The 18,857-nt window shown below is 38.7% G+C and overlaps 1 protein-coding gene across 1 annotated transcript in view; it reads right to left on the bottom strand.

The window, feature by feature from the left end:
* Positions 1-18,857, bottom strand: part of edil3 (EGF like repeats and discoidin domains 3) — a 366,806-nt gene that overhangs the window by 346,482 nt on the left and 1,467 nt on the right. The gene's annotated exons all lie outside the window — the stretch shown is intronic.

The raw sequence follows: 18,857 nt of genomic DNA, 5'->3' as shown, positions 1-18,857 counted from the left end.
ATAATAATAATAATAATAATAATAATATTTAAAAAATATTTTTTTAAAATTTTTTGGAGGAAAAAAATTAACGAAAATTTTAAGACACAATTACAGAATGGGCCAACGATGGATCGTATTACATTGCCAGTAGCACCCAGGGAAAACGTTTCAATACTCGTGTCAAAAACCGGGAACAATACGAAATAATTACGGTAGGGGAATTTTTACGACAATATGGACAACCCTAGTAGTCATGTCTGACTCTGGGGGTTGGTGCTCATCTACATAGACACCTCAAAGGTCATATGGCCAGCATGACTGCATGGGGTGTCATTTACCTTCCTGCCAAGGCAGTACCTATTGATCTACTCACATTTGCATGTTTTCAAACTGCTAGGTTGGCAGAAGCTGGGGCTAACAGCAGGAGCTCACTCCACTCCCTGGATTTGAACTGCCTTCCTTTCAGTCAGCAAGTTGGGCAGCTCAGCAGTTTAACCTGCTGTACTACTGGAGGCTCCAAAAAAGACCAGGCAGTGTTTGCAGGACTTGGACAATGAACATGTAAGTTGACTCTTGCAGAGAAAGCGAAGGAACCACTAGGCTAAGCTGATAGGTAAAGGTAAAGGTTTTCCTCTGACATGAAGTCCAGTCGTGTCCGTCACTGGGAGTTGGAGCTCTTCTCCATTTCTAAGCCGAAGAGCCGGCATTGTCCGTAGACACCTCCAAGGTCATGTGGTCAGCATGACTGCATGTAGTGCCATTACATTCCCACTGGAGTGGTACCTATTGATCTACTCACATTTGTATGTTTTCAAACTGCTAGGTTGGCAGAAGCTGGGGCTAACTGAGGGTGCTCGCTCTGCTCCCCAAATTTGAACCTGTGACCTTTCAGTCTGCTTTAATATGCTGCACCACTGGGGGCTCCCGGCTAAGCTGTTAGCCATGTTAAAAATGATGATTTTACCAAAAATGCTATTTCTATTTCAAAATTTACAAATAATTAAGCAAGTGAAGATTTTTGAAAAATGGAGAAAGAAAATGGTTAAATTTATGTAGAATGGAAAAAATGCTAGAATTGTATGTAGAAATCTAATAGATGCAAAAGACAGAGGAGGATTAGCATTTCCAGATCTTAGATATAATTATGAAGTTGCAGGCTTTTGTTGGCTAAAGGACTGAATCAAATTAGAAAATCAGGCTTTACTTAGTCTAGAAGGGCACAATGTAAGATTTGGTTGGCAAGACTACTTATTGTGTGGAAAAGGTAAGGTTAATAAAGATTTTAGGCATCCCATAAGAGCTAACCTCCTAGCAATGTGGAAAAGATACAAAGAAGGGATGGAGCAGAAAATGCCTTTATGGCTGCACCCTTTGGAAGCCATGTTAAAACCAACATACAGTGAGGAATCGAGAACTTATATGGAATATCTAATTGAAAAAAAGGACAATGGAAACTAAAAGGGAGAGAAGATTTAGCAATGAATAACTGGTTTCATTGTAATCAATCGCAGGATATTTTCAGGAAAGACAATAAAATTGGGTTTGCTAAAATCAGGGTTGGAAAGTATTTTGGGGAAAGAAAACAAAGGACCGATTTCCAGGTTATACAAATATATTCTAGAGTACAACCTGGAAAACTATTGAATAAAAATGGTAATGATTTCCTGGTCCAGAGACTTCAGGAAAAAATATAGAGTTAGATAAAAGGGGATATGGAAAAAGGATTTAAATTTTCAATATGAGGTTCTATCAGAGAAAACATGTATAAAATGTTCTAAAGAGTTATATAACTCCAGAATTAATGGCTAAAATTGATAAAATGCTAGTAAGAGGCATTGCTGAAAAATAACAGGAAAGAAATTTACTAAAGATAGGAGGACACATAAAAAGTTCAGAGGAAAGCATCAGCATCACTTTCTGAATCCTCCTGGTTTTTTCACCTCACGATTTTCAAAGAGGGGATGAGTGATTGCAGAATCTGAATTTGCAACCTTAAAATGATATATTTAGAGTTCTATTTAAAAGCCATAGAAATTCAAATAAGGCAAGGACTGCAATTCAGTGCTTGAGCATATACCTTGTATGCAGGATTTTCCAGGTTCAATCAGTTAACTTCTCTAGTGGTTTTTTTAAAAAAAATCTCCAGTAACATGGCTAAGAAAGGTTCATGCATGAGGCCTTGAAAAACCTCTGCCTACTCATATAGAAACTATTGAGTTAGATGGATAAATATTCTGACTCAATATATCAACTGGAGATGCCATTGGGGATAGAATGGCACCATGTGGGATGCCACATAATAGCTCCTTTTTTGAGGAGCAGCTATGACCAAGCGCAGCTATGACCATCTATAATCTGCCTGAAAGGTACGACCAGAACAACTGCAGCACAATGCCTCCGATTCCCAGTCCCTCCAGGCATTCTAGAAAGATACCATGGTTGATGATATCGAAGGCTGCTTAGAGGTCTAGAAGCACCAACAGAGACACACTCCCCCTGTTGACGTTGAGATGGAGATCATCCACTAAGGTGATCATAGCAGTCTCTATTAGTCTTGAGCATTTGTATAGAATCACTATCCGTTTTGGTTTGTTTCATTCGTAAGGCCCCATTTTAGTTTTTAAGCACCTCTCCCAAAAATGGGCACCTTCACAAATGAGCTTTTCTATCCAAGGTTCAAATAAAACAAAGATTTTTGGCCCATTGGTGGTAAAGCGCCAGGGCCTGACAGGGCCTACATGTGAGCGAGCTGAGTGCCAGGTACCTGGCTGTAGAGCCTGCCAGCCAATGCCTACATTCGAGTGTGCCAAGCACCTTGTGCCCAGTGCTAGGCTGTAGTCCCTGCCATGGTCTATAGGCTATGCCAGGGCCTACATCCGAGCGTGCTGAGCACCAAGTAAGAGGTTCTCAGTGCACCAAAAATAAGCCAACTAAATTGCTACTGTCCCCCCCTTTTTTTTCTGTTTCACTGATATTTCCGTTCTGGAGGGGGGGTACCATTTTGTGCCATCCAAATGGACGGAATGGTACGAAAATACAAAATAAACAGATGAGATGGTAACCAGGCCCATGACTAGTTTCCACTCTGCATCCTGCTCTGAAGCTGGTTTAAATTGGATCAACGAAGTGTGTGTCATCCAAGACAGCCTGGAGTTGGAGGGTAACTGCCTTCTCAATTACCTTATCCAAAAAAGGAATACTAGTATGTAATTATTAAGATCTGGGGATCCAGGGAGGGCTTTTTCAGCAGCAATCTAGCTACTGCTTCTTTTAAACAGGATGAAAGGATGCATTAATAATTTATTGTATTAGGAAGTGAGAGAAATCTACCCCTCAGAAGGGAAATTCACTCCTTAAAGAGTTGTTGTGGGAAAAGGCATGTCTCCACTGAAGCTTTCTCACCAATCCTTGTTTCCAAACCAGGCAAATTTTTCAAAATCCAATTATCACAGGGACAGAAGTGAGTTTTTTAATCATGTCAGAAACAAATTGAGACAATTCACTTCTGGTGTGAGAGAATCAGTCGTCTACAGAGATGTTGCCCAGGGAATATGCGGATGTGTTACCATCCTGCTGGGAGACTTCTCTCATGTACCTGCCTGGGAAGCTAGGGTTGAAGTGATGTGAAATCTTCTGAACAGGGTCACAGTCAGCAAAACAAGCACCACAGGGTGCTAACCCTTCCCTATGCTATCCAAAGCATAGAGAGAGGGTCCCCCCTTACATACAAATTCAACTTAAGAACAAACCTACAGAACTTATATTGTTTGTAACTTGGGATTGCCTGTATTATACATTCTCATAACAGAGAACAGGGTTTTTTTTTTAAGTCATGTCAAGACAATCTTTGTATAGGCTTCTCATTCCAATTGTACTTTGACAGAAGCTGATTATAATATTTCCCCATTAGCCATTGCTATGCTAATCATTTTTGTAACTATGTGAAAGCTTTTGCTTCAGTTGTGGGGGTGAGGACTGCTATAAAAGTGATTTCTATTTCCTGCATAGAACAATGGCAGGCTGGAGAAAAAAATGTTGCCATTAATGTTTGAATGACAAAAGATATTAAATGAAAAGAATGTCAACCTTGACTACAGACTTGACAATATTCCCATTTTCAAGGTGTCATTGTCTTTTTGGCTCAACTTGCTAGGTGACCAATGGCAGCATATCAATTATTTTGCATATACATTTCAAATTAGGTATGATGAATGCAATTATTTCTTTTTATGGGGACACTATTGTCTCTTTTCTCCACCCCCATTCCATTTGCTCCAACTACTGTAAATCAGTGAAGGGCACTGAATACAAACCAGAAGAAGAATGTATTTAAATTGGGAAGCCATTTTGTAATGTATTCCCATTTCTGGGAAAGGAATTATCCATAAGCATGGGTACAGTTTTGTAAGATATTTTAATAGTTTGTTTATTCATTCATTTATCAATGCCTAGACCATAGGTCATTCACATTCATACAATTAGATACAATACATAAAACAATATAAAAATGCAACAATATAATAGAACAACAATAAAGGTACTAGATAAAACAATTGGCATACAGATTTGACTATTAAAATTCAATACAGTTAAGATACAATATAACATTAAAGATAAAATTCTTTAGCAAAGAGCATCCCCATTAATCACAACTGTAGCCATAGTTTGAAAGAAAGGGTAGTAAAAGATTGCCTAAGTTATGGATATGTAGGCTTTCCCAAGTAAACAGCCCTTTGATGGCCAAATTTGCATAAACTTAGCTATATTATTTTGAATTTTTTTAATGGTTAACACCCAGTCCTATCTAGTTGTTTGCCATGGTTAAAAATGTATTCACAAAGCTTCTCTTTAGAATTAAATTCTGAAAAAATTGTCAGATGGAGTAGGGTATGATTGCAGCAATTTGTGATAGCTGCTCAAAACATAATTTGAGAAAACTGGAGTTTTTTTTAAAAAAAATTGGCAGTAGTTGAGTAAAATTGAGTGTATATGAGATCTCACAGAAGGCAAACCAATCTCTGCTCAAACAGGAGATATAAGGAGTGCCAGGTGTAAGAATTAACAGTTTCTTAAGAAATGTACTCTGAAGGGTCTGCCATCTAGACACCTGGAAGTCATTCCATTCCCAGACAGCAGAATCATACGGAAGCTGAGAAATGACTTTTCCCTGGAATATTTTCAGGGCTGGGACAACCAGGAGCCCCCCTCAGATATCTAAAAGAATGCATCACTCCACAAATAGTAGTAAGGAGGATATTTTATATTTCAAAGTGTTTTTTGAGTTGATTTATTTTTAAGGCAAGAAAGTCATATTTCACATTTGCATATTTCTTAATATTAGGAAATTCCCCTGAACTAGAAGATTAATGTCAATGTTTACTTAAGTAGTTATGGATTCACAATGTTAGGCAATACGCTGACGAAACAAAACAAAAACTCTGGATATATAACTAAAGGTGACATTGACTTTGAAAAGATTATTTTGCAAGGGTCACATAAAATTGTTTCTCTGTAGGCAAAAAGCTGCTTTCTCAAGCTTGGCATTTTATTTCACATGTTTTGGCATCCTAGGTGGGAGACAGAAGCAGGGGAAAAAAGAAGATATGATAATGAATTGGGAATATCCAGAGCTGCTGGCAGGTTTTTTATTTCTATAAAACGTAGCCTGTAGTTCTGAGTGCCTGACTTTTACAATGATGCTATTTGTTTTAAAGCAATGATAAACACTGCATTCATGCAGGGGCTCATGTAGGGACACTAATTTGCACAATTCATAGAAATGACATTTCCATTCAAGTGTTTCCAGACTATAAACCTGCAAGTACTCCTACTGTACCTACTATAGCAGAAAACTATACTGGACAATCAACAATTGTTATTCTTTCAATGGCTAATGGTCAGAATATCTTATTGCTTTAGTCACACAGTTATAAAAAGCAGCCTAAGCAAAGGAAGGCTTATAACAAGACTTCGCTTTCCTTGGCTGCTTTTTACAATTGGCCATGACGACAATTCATGACAATAATGAGAATTTTTCATTGCATTGTCATTATCATCTGGAATCTTCTATCACAGTCTACATTATGTAACATTACTCACACTTAAGTATGCAGGAGGGAAACTGCATAAGAAACCCTGTCACTGAATTTTGGAACAACTAATTAAGGAATAGGCAAGATTAAGGAATAATTAAGGAATAGGCAAGAGTGCCACAATGTACATTAGTCTCTCTACTAATGCCCATATGCTCTTGCTAGCCAGTGTCCCCATATGCATTAGTCCCATTGTGCACCAATCAATTCACAGGCTTTGCTCCATAGTTGTGCAATGGAATCCCTTTGCTGAATACAGACACCATGGAATTGTTCAGTTTTATTCTCTGCATGCATAAGCCATAGGTACACAAGTGAATTCTTACCACACTGATGATAAGGAAGGTATACATTTATATTGCCTCTTTCTCTAAAAATGTGGTTCAAGGAACCCTACAAATTATTTAAACTACTACAAATAAATAATTCATTCAAAAACGTAGGTGTATAGGTTATTTTAAAGCAAATTAAATAATCTATAGTTTGCATTTAAAATTAATTAAAATTAATTCATTTAACATTTATTCAAAAACAGACTATAAAAAAACCAAACAGAACAGCAAACAATTACAAGCTGGTCAAGTTAATATATGAAAACCTATCAAACTGGAAAAACCTTCACTTTTAATGCAGAGAGTAAATGGTATCAATAAGAACAAGGAATCCAGGGTGAATAGTGATTTTCAAACTTGTTCAAATATAAACACAGATAACCTTTCCACCATAAACCAATGGTGTGCCCAAAAGTACAGTGAATGAAGAAATCTACATGAAACCATTTAACCATGGCATATCTTGCTTATATTTTTAGAAAACATGGCATACATAGGAAAAATGTGGTACTCAAAGAATACTGACATGCTTGAACATGTTGAGGTAAGGCTGACTATGAATATCAAAAGTCTGGAAAGAACGCTTTATGATGAACATCTTAGGGAACTGAGTATGTTTAGCCTGAAGAAGGAAGACTGAGACTTGATAGCCATCTTTAAATATTTGAACTTGTCCACATAGATGGCTAAGGTAGTGACATCTTTGCTTTCTGATGGTTCAACATACACAAACTTTTTTTCATGAAAAAAACAAACACACAAACCCCAAAACAAATATTGTTTCTAAAATTGCATTCAACTATGTAGATATGATGTATATTAAACATAAATGAATGTAGTGTTTAGACTTGGATCCCATTTCCAAGATAGCTCAAAATGCACATATATGCAAATGCAGAATTTATAAAATCTCAAAAAATCCAAAACACTTCTGATCTCAGATAAGGAATACTCAACCTGTATTACTCTATACTTTGAAAAGACAGATGGTCTAATAAAATGATATCTCTTGGTTCTTTGCTGAAATTAGGAGAAAATAGCCTGTCTAAAATAACTTCCATTTTAGAATGCCAGTCCAGCAGACAGAAATACAGATGTGAAAATAAAAGCTTGCAACAGGAAATGTTTTGGTCAAGGCAGGCAACATGTCTGCCAATTCCACAATTTCCATATGTGATCTCACCTTCAAAATGATGCACCAAACACTGCCCCCCCAACCCCCCCCCCCACATATTTTCTTCCATTTCCTTTAAACATATTTGCATAGAACCTGAAACATGTCCTTTTATTTAGCTAAGGATATACACACAACAAGCATAGAAAGACACATTATCTTTTTTAAAAAAAACAAAAACAGACTGTCTAGTGCTATTAATATTTAGTCCATGCAGCAAGGTAACATTCACGATATAAATTTAACACATTTACAGAAAAGTGCAAAGATCTATCTGCAAATTTGCAAAATCTCTTTAAAACCAAAGAAAAACAAATCTGGCTGTATCACAGCAATGCAAGGAAGAACAAAGTTAGAACACACTTCCTTTGCTGAAATTGTTTTTCCCCTTTCTTAGTAAAAGAGGAAGATATATACTATTCTTCACAATATATTGATATAAGGATTACCTTCAATTGCTAGGGATATAAATATTCATGTGCAAAAACAAAAGAAACAAATTAATGAAAATTTTGACATTTTGGATTTTTTGGTGAGAAAAATCTCTAGTACAATTCCCTTTGTTGTCGCACACAATCCAGTTTTTGCCATTTTTCTTTTAACAAAAAAAGTTCTGAAATGTGGAAATTTTCATGGTGAATGACCACTTTTGCTGGGTTAAGACATTCTGTGTGAAGAATAGTTTTAAGTATTCTATGCCTCATGAAATCCTGCTGCAGAAGGATGGATAAACATTCATGTGAACCAAAGAACACTTTCTATTCCATTTTTAGTAACTGAGAAAAACTGAAAGTAGGCTAGGGTTTCCTACTTCTTTAGATGTTTCATATAATTTCTGTATTTTGTCAGAATCATTGTGATACAGAGAGTGGAGAATGGGACTATGACTCTGGAGACCAGGGTTTAATTCCCGGCTTGGCCATGCTTGAAACTGAGTAATCTTGGATGAATCACACACTTCCATCCCCATAAAACGCTTTGATCAGTTTGTCTTAGGGTCATCAGAAGTCAAAAATGACTTGGAAGCACACAACAGCAACAATGACAATCCATGTTATATAGGGCATTACATCTGTAATAGCAGGTTTAAAACATTATAGCTTCAGTGTTCCTAGTTTAAGACTGGGTCATTTCATGCCCTCTAACATTTCACAGATGAAAGCCAGGACAAAATGAGTGCTCACATATCACCAAACTTGCCACTACTACCACAGAATGGAGGGGCAAAAAAATCATTACAGTCATCAGTAAGAGTCTCACTCTTTCATATTTCTCTTCTACATAGAGACATGCTTTTTGTATCTACAAGTTCTAGTTTTCATATGTGAAAACTTTCAGATGTGTCCCATGTTCACCCAAGTGAATGGAATGCTTCCAAATGAAATAGACCATGGGTTCAGTAAATATCTTTGGGAAGAATTATAATAAAGACAATGCAGATCCTGACCAAATTGCATATATTTATAAAAATATACATCACTTTTAGTTGCACAATGAGGGGAATAGAAAAGAAATGTGGAAGAGTGGAATTCTCCTTTTGATTTAAAAGAAACCTTGTTTTTTTGTTATGAGAATAACATCACACAACCCCTATTCCTATTCTCTGACCCCATTCCCAGAAAGCGAAGACATGTTAGGGCTTTATGTCATGTTACTGGTTCTCTTCAAATCCCAAGCGTTGGCTCAGCATATTGCTACAATAGAGGATAAACTAGTATCTCATATATTCTGTTATCCAGACTGATAATTAAATCTTTAACAGCACTAATTGGACAGTGTCTCCAACATATGGGTATTACATACAATACACAGTGTATAGCATGTCCTGTACTTTTCTTCATATTTCATTCTTTCACTTTGTCCCTCTACTCAAAGTATCTGCCCCTTGAGATGTTCATTTCACTTGCCAGCCCTGCCAATCACAACCATCTCCTTATTGGGTTGCTGTGAGTCTCTGAGGATGCTTGCCACAGATGTGGGTGAAACATCAGGAGAGAAACCTTATGGAACATGGCCATATAGCCCAAAAAGACTCATAGCAACCCAGCGATTCCAGCCATGAAAACCTTTGACAACACATTGTCTCCTTATTTTTCTTTTAATCATTGTTTTTATTTGGTTATTTCTTATTACTTTTTAGAACAAACATTTTCTATATTTTCAAATCTATTATATTTTCTTTGATGTATGGAATAAAGGGGTTTGTTGTACAAAGGTTTTAGGGCATTTTGCTAATGAATGAAATAATGAATGAAATTAAATTGGTTACGCTATTTGCAAAGACTGCTCTTCTCCTATCACTAATCAGTCAAACTTTAGTAGCAGGAAAACTAGATATGTAACATTGCTTTATGGTGAGCATAATGAAATGTTTTGTGGATCACAATTCATTTTCATATACAAGTAATCCGAGAAATGAAGCCTATTAATAAAATGTTTGCATGATAACAGACAAAGAGTTAAATAGGACACAGACAATTTATACATTCACTGTGAAGGACCACCTGTGTTAGCAACCAGAAGGATAAAGTTCAAAAGATTAAAAATGCTAGATGATGTTGCACCAAGGAAACACAAAGACATTATGAAAACCAGTTGCCCATTTAGCCTGAAGGAACACAGATAACCAGAACACCATTTAATATAATGACATCTGAGTTTGAACATGAGTCATAATAGAGACAGCTAAAGAAATAACAGCTACAAGCTATCACCTATAAAAGAATCACATTAAGCTAAATTGGAAAACAACTGCTGGGTCATCTCACCTTCCCTGTCTACCAAAGGAAGGTTGTCTTCTGAAGAATAGATATGTTTAGTTTTATGTTTTACTCCAGTTGTGGAATTTTCCCGTAGCCTTCAAAATCTTAATCTCATCCTGATTACTTAATTCAATTTCGTTTCTTAAGTTTGTTGCAGAAAACAGGGAAACTCAGTGGGAAAGGAAGTGAAACAATAAGCAATGAATGGCTTCTATAACTCTTGCCAGGTCTGCAAAGTGTAACTATAGACAAATTACCCTGAAAAGATTTAATACTGTAACTGGCATCAATAGCTGTCCAATAGAATTAGGTGAAAATGAATAAAAATACATATATTTAAAATTATATGTATAATTTAAATATACATATATTTAAAAATAGATTAAGGCAGTATTCTGTTATACATTCTTCCATGTATATGGGGCCCCTGATGGCACAGTGTGTTAAAGCACTGAGTTGCTGAACTTGCAGACCAAAAGGTCCCAGGTTCAAATCCCGGGAGCGGAATGAGCGCCCGCTGTTAGCCCCAGCTCCTGCCAACCTAGCAGTTCGAAAACATGCAATTGTGAGTAGATCAATAGGAACCACTCGGGCGGGAAGGTAACAGCGCTCCATGCAGTCATGCTGGCCACATGACCTTGGAGGTGTCTATGGACAACGCCGGCTCTTCGGCTTAGAAATGGAGATGAGCACCAACCCCCAGAGTTGGTCACGACTGGACTTAACGTCAGGGGAAACCTTTACCTTTTGTAGTTTCACTATAGAAGTAGAGAAAGAATGACAAAACCCTTTCCCAGATAATAACTGATCTCTTTGTTCCACTTCAATTGTTGCATTCCACTCAGTTCCTTATTATGATGCTTCATAATAAGTACATTTATTGGTTTCTAGCAGTTACCATTGCCTCCTCTGACTGCAGCATCTACTCACGGAATTAGGCTGATGTATTTCTCAATTTGGGTGCTAAATGTGCAATGTTAAACTGACACAGGGCAGATATATTCATGTAAAATGCAAGTTAAATAGTGTTTACACATGTTATTTTATATAGTGCAAGTAGTGTTCAAGATCTATTACTTTACTAAGCAATGAAAAAATTAATGATTTTATCTTAATTAATGATGAATGCTGGTCTTTCTAGGTGCTGGGATGGGATAGCCTCTGGCTGACCTGGATTCCAGTGGAAATTGGACAAATTCATACAGGCTAACTCTACACACAGTAGTGCTTGTATGTATGCATGTGTCTCCATGTTACCCGCTGACTTAATAGGGTTTTCTTAGACATAGAATACTTAGAGGTGGGGAAAGGAATCTCCACTTTCAAGATGCTTGGACATCTTGAACATAATGATCAGTTCCTGAAGATCCAAATGCAATTCCATCAAAAGGCTGATTCCTCACATTATGGTATAGTTTGCACTCCATTGGAAACAAAGGAAAATGAAGACTTTCCTGAGTTCAAGATAAATTACCATGTTCTCAATTTATACTCCCAGCCTATAGATATTAAGACATACAGACAGCATAATTTAAATGCAATGAGTAAACTATTTACATTATTTCTGTACCACATTTGGTAAAAAAAAATATATACCTGCAGTGGTAATCTGATAGACCTCATTATTAGTTATGCTGTCTAATCTGGGAACTCAATAAGATATAAAATAGCTTAATCTATATATATAAAAGAGTGATGGCATCAGGGCAGCGGACAAAACAACAAAACTACAGGCCCCCCAACATCGAAATTTGATGACACAACCCATCATCCACGGCTCTAGATTGATACAACAAAAAGAAAAGAAAAATAAAGTCCTAATTAGAGGAAGAGGAATAATTGTTCTTATCCAATTGCTGCCAGTTAGAAGGCTAAGCTCTGCCCTAAGCTTTACCTTTTACCTTAACTACCACCAATTCCTCAATACTTTATTTCCCATACCACCATACTTCGCCACAGCAACGTGTGGCTGGGCACAGCTAGTATATCTATAAGAGGACAGTGTCAATGAAGTTGTTTTATACAGTGCCAGAAACCCAGTCCATCTTTTGAATCCATTTAACTATACAGGCTCATGTGAGCTTACTATATTATTAAATTTGTTATAAACTAATGGAAATCATCACTAAAATGTATCTTTACAAAAAATTAAAAGATGATGCACTCCTATCTCTGGTCACAGAAGTGACGAGAAATTATTTTATATTAGCACCATGGATACAAGAGCACTTATTATCTGAGATGGTATGATGTTCTGGGAAAATCAAAATAAAATTTAAATGTGGCATATCAGACTTTTTTTGTGATTAGTAAGACGAAATTGTACTTTCCGCTATTCACAGAGAAATTGGTGAATTCCCTCTTTGGAAAGTGGTCGTCTGAAAAGAAGATTCTACATCCCTTTGAAATATTCATCTGGCAATTTTGAAGGATCTTAACAATCAAGAAACATTTTTTGATATTTCACAGTATATGTGGATTATGCCAATCATTCTGATCATAATAGCAGCCATTACAAAATCTGACACTGTCATTGAAAATTAAGGGTATATTTGGCTAAGGTTGATTTCTGATCTTTGGAATTCAGTCAATCATAAAATGATCCAGACAGTCATTTGTTTATGTGTGAGCAATAGAGATTTTAGTGCTCAGATTTCAAATTACTCCACTGGCAAAAGACTTGTCTGTTTGGCTTATATTGTTTTGGATTGTCAAAATATATTTTGACTAAATTAATGGGAAAAACTGCTTAAAAATAAAATTTAAAGTGTTCTGGTATGAATGTTGAATTCAGACTTTGAGAAGCCACAATTTAAATCCCCACTCAGTCATGAAACCCACCTTGGGCAGGTCAATCTTTCTCAGTCTGGAGAAAGGATCCCTTCTGAACAAATCATGCCAAGAAACATTGGAATCTGCTTGAAAGGATATAACAGCAATAAAGTGCTATGCAAATCTGAATGGCTTTAAATGTATTTAATTCAAATAGGTAAAGGTTTCCCCCTGACATTAAGTCTAATTGTGTCCGACTCTGGGGATTGGTGCTCATCTCCATTTCTAAGCTGAAGTTCCGGTGTTGTCCATAGACGTCTCCTAGGTCATGTGGTCGGTATGACTGCACGGAGTGCCGTTACCTTCCTGCTGGAGTGGTACCTATTGATCTATTCACATTTGCATGTTTTTGAAATGCTAGGTTGGCAAAAGCTGGAAATAATACTGGGAGCTCACCCCACTCCCCAGATTTTAACTACTGACCTTTCGGTTAGCATGTTGAGCAGCTCAGCACTTTAACCCACTGTGCCACTGGGGGCTCCTTAATTCAAATACATTACTAAATAATCAAAAGGCACTACATCCCATCTGATCATGAAAGTTAGTCAGGGTCAGCCCAGTTTATTTGTGGATGGGAGATTGCCAATGAATCCCATATGCTTTAGGCTATATTTCAAAAGATGAAACTGGCAAAACCACCTCTGAGGATTCCTTGCTTTAAAAAAAAACCCTTTGAAATTCATGGGGTTGTCATAAGACTTGAAGTCATATATCCACACACTCACACACACAATACTCAGAGTTTGGAAAAGTAATTGGGTTGCTGGCATAGTTCAGTGAACAAGCATTACTTCTGCATGTCTCCTGGAATCATTAGAAAACAACATATGGCAATTTAAATTACACCATATAACATGATTGCAGCTTTCAATTTTTTGAACTATATGGCCAGAACTGAGTGATCTAGTTTGACTGAATCCTTCATTCAGAAATTGTGACAACTACCATTCTAACTCTTGAAGACCTCTGCGCACCCTAAATCCTTTTTTGGAAGTGACAAATACTATGGATAGCTACAACAGAACATGAAGAGGAAGAAAGTATGGATTCTAACAGTGAGGGATTCTGAAATATGCCAATTGGAGCTGGAGAACTGAATAACATTTCTTGAAAGTTTCTAAGGTTCAAGTCAATCAATAGAATCCTGTTTTCAACCAAGAGCAAGACTTTTGAAAAGTTAGTTATCATTTTAATTCCAGGTTTCCAAATTTTACTATTAGCAGTAGTATTTAAATTTTAAAGCATGTTTGATATTATTATTATTATTATTATTATTATTATTATTATTATTATTATTATTATTATTATTATTATTATTAGACTGTTAGAAGAATTGTGCTAAACATGAATACTGGGAACCCCAAATTTACAAGAAATTGCTTTGGATCAACTCAACAACTTTGTGCCTCCCAAAGGTCTTAAGACATATTTTTCACAATTCTTCTCCCTGTGTGATCTTTCTCTACAGTGACATAAATAACCTGCAAATTATAAATCCACATATCATTATTTCATGATATTTTCATGGCCTAGTGGATTAAAGCCTTGTGACTTGAAGGTTGGGTTGCTGACCTGAAGGCTGCCAGGTTCGAATCCCACCCGAGGAGAGCGTGGATGAGCTCCCTCTAGCAGCTCCAGCTCCATGCGGGAACATGAGAGACGCTTCCCACAAGAATGGTAAAAACATCAAAACATCCGGGCGTCCCCTGGGCAATGTCCTTGCAGACAGCCAATTCTCTCACACCAGAAGCAACTCAGGTTGCTCCTGACACGAAAAAAAATTCATTGTCACTATTAGTGAAGAGGAAGAGGACTTTGACTTAATGAGTAATTTGAGACTTTGAAGTTAAGGAGGCACTAAATATTGTCCAGGTTTTAATCTGAACTTTAAAGAAGTAATGCCAGCTGCTGAACCCGATGGAATGACAAGCTTCAGCACGTTGGATAGCTCCTGGAAAGTATAAGAGAAAACCAGAATTTACTGATACTGGAGCAAACGGAAAATACTGCCTAAGGTTGAAATTCTGGGTTTACTTAACTTGGTTTCACTGAGTTCAGCAGGAGGTTTCAAATCTGTTACATTGCTATACATCTTTGTTGATATTTTATTACTTTTCTCTCCATATTTCATTAAAGTCCAAACTATTTGCAAAATAGTCTGCAAAGACATTCCATGCCCGCTGCATATGTGTTTAGAAATAACTTAGAACAACCCAGAACAATGCATAGGATAATCACTTTAAGTTGGACTAATATATTGGTTTAAATTTGAAATAAACAAGCCTCAAAACCTACATTAAGGAGTAATTGGTGCAAATGAAGATGAAATATCTAGTTGAGAAAAATAAATATGTAAAATAAAACTTGTAAAAGATATAAACAAGATTTCCATAATGGCTATTAATCCTTAAATGAACTAGCTTCATTCAATAAAGTGGTTTTGGTTGAAAATTCTTAAGATAAGAGTTAGCTAACTTCAGACATCCTCATTCATATTATTCAAATTATTATATTAAGAAGGTTTTCTCTACAAAAGAAGGGTCACAAGGATTGGAGTGAGGAGGGAAAACGCTGCCCGTTCTTTGTCCCTGAGGAAGAAAGAGACCATCCAGGACAGATTGACTCATCAGCCTTTGCCAAACAACATCTCATCTTGACTAGTAGGCAAAGATGAAAGCAACTATCTTTTGGTTCTGACAGTTTTCCAATAATATCACTTTGGGCATGTGATCATTTCCTGAAAAGTATTTGCTCTATCAGACACCACTTTGTTTATGGACAACAGACTCACACACATGAGCGAGGGCATAGTACATTTCTCTGGGTGGTTTCATTGAATTCTGTGAACTTTATGGTCAAGCAAACCCAAGCAGCTTATCCATGATACTGACCTATCTATATGGACCAGATATGTGGGCTGTGTAAGAAGTATATTTATATTCCTGTGTAAGACATGAGAGTGTGTGTGTGTTTCTTACATAGCCCACATCTGTTGTCCAGTAGCAGCAAACCCCTCAAGGCACCAATTTTCTTTTTTGAGGCGAGCATTTCCATAAACCCAGCTTGCCTTTACTAGGTGGTTTGCTCATCACCAAAACAAACAATTAACAGTTAATAAAGTTGCCCTTAAAAGTAAAGGTTTTCTCCTGACATGAAGTCCAGTCGTGTCCATCTCTGGGAGTTGGAGCTCATCTCCATTTCTAAGCCAAAAAGCTGGCGTTGTCCATCGACATCTCCAAGGTCATGTGACCGGCATGACTGCATGGAGCACCGTTACCTTCCTGCTGGATCTACTCGCATTTTTTCAAACTGCTACTTTGGCAGAAGCTAGGGCCAGGGCTGTAGTGGGTGGGGGAGGGGTTCAACTCCCCCCTGAAAATTTTCAGGTTTAAAAAAAACCCTGGTTTACTCATGAATTTTAACTGATTAACCAAATCCCCATGAGTGTCCACTGAAGTTTATCCATGGAGCCTGATTTCTAAATTATTTTGCATTACTCTGCATGATTCACTTTAAAAAATTTCAACTCCCCCCCCCCCTTTTTTTTCTGGCTATGGTCCTGGCTAGGGCTTCCTGCCGGAGTGGTACCTATTGATCTACTCATATTTGCATGTTTTTGAACTGCTAGGTTGGCAGAAACTGGGGCTAACAGCAGGAGCTCACCTCACTCCCTGAATTCGAACCTCCAACTTTTCGGTCAGCATGTTTGGCAGCTCAATGGCCGGGGCCCCCTAAAAGTTGCCCTTATTTTATCCCAAGTCTTATGTCTGGTTGTTAATAGGGTTGGTTAACAGACCCTCTTGCCTTTCTGAAGTGAGCTAGTCTGCTTCCCCAAGGACTTAAGGACAAAGCACTGGTCTGTGCATCAGGAAGAGACAACCCATGTGTCCACAATCAGTCAGAACTGGGGACATAAAGACCACCCCAAAGGGACGCGGGCCCCCAATTCCCATTGGGATGGTCCTCCCACTTGGGAAACACACAAGAATTCTGGAATGGTGGCGGTCAGCAGTCCTGGAGTTGCTGGGATTACGGATCCCCACCAGACCCGACTCAACATAGGTTGTGTGGGTGAGAGACGGGAAAGAAGGGGTGGGGAGGGGAGTCGGCAAGGCAGCGGCTGTTATAACTAGAGCAGCAGCGTCTCCACTACCAGCGGCGGGTTTGTGCGTGCGGTGCTGTGTGGGAGGCAGAAATGTGGCTGAGTGTCTGCAGCAGGGAGTTCTCTGAATAGGACACAGGAGGCGGCGGCGGCAGCGGCGGCGGCGCGTTGGGCTTGGTTGCCGCAGCTGGACGGCGCAACCTCGCTAAGCGCTCTCTCATTTACTGTAGAATACAGATTGACCCGACTTTAACTTCAGTGCTATGGCACCACGGGAGTTGTAGTTTTGCAAGGCCTTTACCCTTCCCTTCGAGGTGCCCTACCAAAGGACAAGGATTCAACGGCAGTCAAAGTGGAGTCAAACTGCAATAATTCTACAGGGTAGATGCATGCCATTGCTGCCTTCCTTCTGCTTGGGGAGGACTGAGCCCACGGAATTAGGGGTGGCTATTGCTATTGCTCCATGAGATGGAATGCGGGGTTCGGAGGTTCAAAAGCTCTCTTGGGGTGCATCTACACTGGAAAATTAATGCCATTTAGCTGCCTTGGCTCAGTGCTATAGAATCATGGGAGGCAGCATCACTCATTGGCAGAGAGATCAGGCATGGGCAAACTTCGCCCCTCCAAGTGTTTTGGACTCCAACTCCCACCATTCCTAACAGCCTCAGGCCCCTTCCTTTTCCCCTCAGCCGCTTAAGCTGAGGCTGTTAGGAATGGTGGGAGTTGGAGTCCAAAACACCTAGAGGATCGAAGTTTGCCCATGCTTGGTATATAGACCTTTTACAATGGCAAATCCCATGAGCCCAGGCAGTTCAAGTGATGTCGAACTGCACTGATTTTCCACCCTTGGACAGAATTCTAAATGCTTCTCCTTCTGAACAGCAAATTCTAGGACCCCGAAGAATGGCAACATGGCAGTTTAAAGGGGAATATTAGTGCTGCATTTTTCTAGTGTCAATCATAGCAGCCCCATTCCTGCTGCTTCCATGCTTCCAGCCCGGAGGTCGCCTCCACTATGACCACCCTGCGCTTCTCCTTTCCAAGGAAGAGCTCACTTGGAGAGACCTTCCCCTAACGAGGATGTTCAGCTCTTCCTCCCGCTCCTGTCGGAAACGAGGCGAAGGGGGATGGATGGATCTGGAGGATGGATGGGGAACCAACTCTTTATTTCGGAGGCGAGGCAAAACCACGCGAGCGCTCCAGAGGGAGAACTTCAAATGCCCAGGTCTTCATATCCACCCCCTGCGGTAAATGCGAGGGGGAAACCAGGCGTTTCTCTCTCTCTCTCTCTTCCTCCCTTCCTTCCCAGCCCTGCCTATTTCCCAAGAAAACTCAGACGAGCAAACCACTGTTAAGAGGAGAGAGATGAGAGGCTCCTTTGGGAAGGCCGGGGGAGGAGGGGGAAAGCAGGATCCAAATCTTTTCTCAGCCAGTCTGTGGAGAAGCCCAGCAGTGAGAAGGCATTTTCTGCTGAAGGGATTGGCATCCTCCTCTCCTCCACGAAGCCAAAATGTGTCAAGGCTGGACCAAACTTAAACACTGAACTATGTATGTCACTTTTGCTTTATTGAGCAATATCTT

The sequence above is a fragment of the Anolis carolinensis genome, chromosome 2 (genome assembly GCF_035594765.1).
Source record: "Anolis carolinensis isolate JA03-04 chromosome 2, rAnoCar3.1.pri, whole genome shotgun sequence".
Lineage (NCBI taxonomy): Eukaryota > Metazoa > Chordata > Lepidosauria > Squamata > Dactyloidae > Anolis > Anolis carolinensis.
Note: the sequence above shows the minus strand (reverse complement) of the source record. Positions and strands in the feature narration are given on the sequence as shown.